The sequence below is a fragment of the Silene latifolia genome, chromosome Y (assembly GCF_048544455.1).
Source record: "Silene latifolia isolate original U9 population chromosome Y, ASM4854445v1, whole genome shotgun sequence".
NCBI classification, from domain to species: domain Eukaryota; kingdom Viridiplantae; phylum Streptophyta; class Magnoliopsida; order Caryophyllales; family Caryophyllaceae; genus Silene; species Silene latifolia.
In genome coordinates this window covers 319,228,686-319,233,551 of record NC_133538.1, presented here as the reverse complement: position 1 = coordinate 319,233,551, position 4,866 = coordinate 319,228,686, and the positions used below count along the sequence as shown (strand labels likewise).

General features: G+C 38.4%; 1 non-coding gene across 1 annotated transcript; it reads left to right on the top strand.

The window, feature by feature from the left end:
- Nucleotides 1–621: 621 nt before the first annotated feature.
- LOC141634775 (small nucleolar RNA R71) lies at nt 622–728 on the top strand. The gene has a single exon (XR_012539497.1). It is a non-coding gene; the product is annotated as a small nucleolar RNA R71 (small nucleolar RNA).
- Nucleotides 729–4,866: the final 4,138 nt, after the last annotated feature.

Genomic DNA, 4,866 nt, shown 5'->3' with positions numbered 1-4,866 from the left:
TCGAATCCTTGGTTTTGGTTATAGAAAGGTCTTTGAATAGGATTTCTCAATAAAGATGGTATGTAAGTTGCTTGTGGGTTTAGAACATTTGGACATTTATATGAGAGGTTTGGGTGGTACTTGGTGTTTTCATTGTAAAAGTTTGAGTATGGGGGACCATTCTTGTATGCTTGAAAAGCCTTCACTTGTTCAATTGTTCCTCTACATTCTTGTTGATCATGTCCCAAAGTTCCACAACTTTCACAAATTCTACTTGGAATAGATGGTGTCATAGCCACGACATTCACTTGATGGATTGTTTGTTCCTTTGGTGAAGTTGAAACCTTCTTCAATTCTTCTATGGCTTGCTTGAACTTTAAGTTCATCGTATCCATGTGAGAGCTTAGTTGAGCACCAAAGTCGGCACTAAGTTGTGTCACGGATTCCACCTCATGTCGGCCTCCTCTACTAGCTTTTCGAGGTCTACCATATTGACAGCTATGAGTAGCCATCTCTTCAATCTTTGCCCAAGTTTGGTTGTCATCAACTTCGGTGAACATGCCATTTGAACCCATGTTCAAAACATTTCTTGATTATTCATAAAGTCCATTCCAAAATTGTTGGACTAGAAACCACTCACTAAGGCCATGTTGAGGACAAGACCGACAAATGGCCTTGAAACGCTCCCAAGCTTCATATAGTGATTCCTCATCTCTTTGATTAAAACCCGTGATTTGAGCTCTTAGCATATTGGTCCTCTTCAGTGGGTAGAACTTCTTATAGAGAGCTAAGGCTAGCTTCTTCCATGAATCAATGCCAAGAGTAGCTTTGTCCAAGCTTTTTAACCATTGCTTTGCGGCTCCTATCAAATAAAATGAAAAGAGTACCCATCGTATTTGATCTTGAGTCACACTCGTTTGAGAGATAGATTCACAATAATCACAAAAGGCCTCCATGTGAAGATGTGGATCCTCACTTGGCATTCCCCCAAATTGGCTTCTTTCAACTGATTGAATGAAATCGTATTTTGCTATGAAGTTTCCCGTTAGGTGTGTAGGTGTAGGGGTATTATTGGGTAGACCATCTTTGGTAGGCACGGAATGTGATGAAAATTTTGATATGGTTGGTTGATTTTTTGGGTGATTTTGAAGGGTAGTCCGTCGTTGAAGTAGATCCTCTTTCAACAATTCTAAAACTTCTTCTAATGTTTCTCAATGTTCTTTCAAGCTCCGGATCAATTGGTAATGGGTTACCATGATTTGATCTTCTATGCAAAAGACAACACTAGAGAAAAGAATTAGCACTATCTTAAGCAACAAGGTTCCCCAAGTTCAAAACAAAGTAACTATTAAAAGCACTAGATAAAAGAAAAAGCAATTATACTTATATTCACAACACCGTCTCCGACAACGGCCCCATTTTGATATCGAAGACTAGTGTCACTCTGATCTCTAACAAACAATATTTATTACTCAACAAACAACTTAGTACGTAGCAAGTAGACGTCAAACCCAAAGGACGTTTTAATTTCACGGAACTGAAGTAAATTGCAATGTTTAGTTAGGTTCTTGTAATAGTGTCAGGAGTGTCACAAATTGATTGGCAAAAGGATGAGTGTAACAACAATAACTAAAGCAAATGAAATGAAATGTAAACTATTTAAAATAAGAGCAAGTAAAAGTAATAAGGATGAAATCAATAAGAGAAAAACACTAAGGTGTCATGGGTTAATATGGGTGATCAAATAGTAACTCCAAAGAGTATGAGTTTGGTTTGGTCAAGGTCATTATATAGTAGAGTTGGAACTTTTGGTCCTGTGGCTCAGAAGTCGAGTCGGGTTAGGTTTCGGCGTACACCAGGTCTTCTCACTAACATAGTGTATGGTCTAAAAATCCTTTAGTTGGCTTATATCTTACAAGTCTCTCTCATGACATCAAACCAACCTATATTTAACTTGCTCCCCATATGATCGGAAATATCATATGGATCGATACAGGCCACCCCGGAAATAGTTGACAATTTACACAGACACAAAACACGTAAGACACAACGTGATAGATAAATATTCAACATGCCAACAATATGAATGAGACAATATTATACAATCACCACGCCAATACTGGGATACGCCCAAACGTAACGACAACCACCGGTGTCAGGGAGACGCCCACGACACCATACATCACAAACAGGTACTCGAAACTGGTCCGTGGTATCGTGCCCGAGAGCGACTCGGATCCTCTGCCAGACGACGTGCCTCAACCACAAGAATCCCTCCGTAATTTATGTCATTAATATGCACATCCCTCTTGGAGTGGGAATCTCCAAGAGGCGACTCAAGCATAAGACGGTCTTCAACCGCCTTACGTCTCCTCAACAACAACTATCTCCACCAACAATTTCCAACCACCACATATATTAATAAATGCATCACAATATGCCAATATGCTCATTTCACAATGAATATGTATCTCTTACCAATTGTGCCTCTTTCTCATATATCATGAATGCCAATCATACAACATAACCATGTATGCCAACAACCACATGTTATAATGCAAATCCAATTACATTATGAAACCAACACTATTGACTCATCATCATGTTAAGAAGAAGTACCAATAATACTATGAGATTAACAACAAATATCCACAACAATCATGTCATAATGCAATAACAACACAATAATGACACATGCAACCATTTACACTTATTGAAACTGAGTAGGATTAACCTGCCTTTTAGCATACTGCAAAAGCTACTCGAAACCACCAATGATCCGTCCCATAAGGCCGTCTTATCCTACATAAATTACATAATACTATCACAATACATCCAACACTATTATACGATACAAAACCCCTTATTATTACTTATTAATTACTCATAATACTAATTAAAACACTAACTAATATTACCCATGAAAACCCCAAAATTTTAGAGTTTGGATCAACATAAAAAGAAAGGGAAAGGATGAGTATCAACTTACTAGTGCAAGGAAAAGATAAAGAATCAAGGTTGGGGAATAATCCTTGCAAATCTAGGCTTGGTCTTCTAGTTAGTGTTCTTGAGAAGTTTCTAGAGAGTTGTGGTTGTTTGAAGGAGTTTGAGAATAAGATAGGAGTGAAATAAGGGAGGGGAAATCTGAAAAGTATTGTTTAAAAGAGATAAGGTCCACCACAAGCTTACACGCGTAAACATGGACAACGACACAACACTCGATTGAGTGCTCGGTTTACTCGGTCAGATGAAGCTCCACTCTGTCGAATGAACCGCCACTCGGTCGAGTGACTCAACATCAAGATGTTTCACAGAGCAACATGTCTCACTTGGTCGAATGGGATCAACTCGGTCGAGTACATGGTTTACTCGACCGAGTATAGGTCATATAAACTATGAGGTATTACAATATTCCCCCCTTAAAAAGAACCGCGTCCCCGAAGTTCACCTCACTCTCTCTCCTCTCCGCTTACTCCCTGAAGCCTCATCACTGATTCTCAAGTACTCTCTCGAGGTTCTTATTGTCATCGTCACTCCCATTATGCCAATGTGATTCTCATCTCTCTCACCAGGCTTACACAAGCTCACACGTTTTTCTTTATCATATATCCTCTCTTATACTCATATGTTTGCTCATACACTACTCATATACATACTACACTCATTTTCCTCCTTTTGATTCCCAATTGTTACAATCACCCCCCCCCCCCTCTCCCCCCTTAAAAGAGAACTTCATCCTGAAGTTCAACGCTCAGTACTCATAAGGTACTCTCAAGGGACTCATCATCTAATGCCGCAAGCTATCACTTCCCGTGTTTACTAACTGTTTTTCAACTATACAAGTCTATAGTAAATTTTCGTATATTCATAATGCCGTTGATATATGTTGATCTGAGTCTATGGGTCCCCCGACGGTCAAAGCACGAAGTCAAACCCGAGGTTTAACTTCTAATCTCATAAGTAACTCTCAACTGACGTTGGTTATACACGTATATATATATATATATATATCTACCACGCAACATGACTCAAACGTTATTACGCATGTATATGTCACGACAATCTCACACAATCACATGGATGCGCATCATATCACGAAAATATACGGACTCCATGAAACAATTAAGAGATGCCAAATTTACTCGTAATGTGGCTCAACCATGATCAACACTTCCCTTTCTATCCACACCATGCCACGGATGTATCACATCAAATCAACCACATGATCACACATGTGTTTCCATACTCGTTTCCATCCATCATCAACACTCCCGCATATAAGTAAGATTACCATACTTAATCATGCAAATGACCACTATATGACACATAATTTGCACCTATTACATGACATGAACATCGTTATCACAAAATAAAATCACGGTAAGTAATGTAACACCCGCGAATTTTCTGTTTTGGCATTTATATTTTATTTAGCCATTTTATTATTTTATTTATATTTTAAATTCGTTTTTATAAAAATGCGGCTTTACATGTATAATAATGTTAATATTAAGAAAAATATCCGTCTTAAGTTTGTAGTAGGTTTAAAACGTAGTGGAAAATCGACTCAATTTAAGGTTTTGGTCTTAGGATGACCATTAGACCTTTCTTTTATTTCTTCCCCTCCACCAATCCTACACTCAAAACCCTATCTTCTTCCTTCTACTCTAAAATTTCAGCAACTTTCCTCAACAAACAAACATAAAAAACCATTGTTACACAACTTCCACCTCCTTCACTAAAATGACCATAAAACCTTCGTTTCTTATCGGTTTTCAATGATTTTCGCGCCTATCTCTTCCTCTCCTCGCCCTCCATCTTCCTAGGTAAGAAAGATCTTGACTTTTCCTCACGCTTGCTACTGGCCGTGACTTTTATGGCACGATT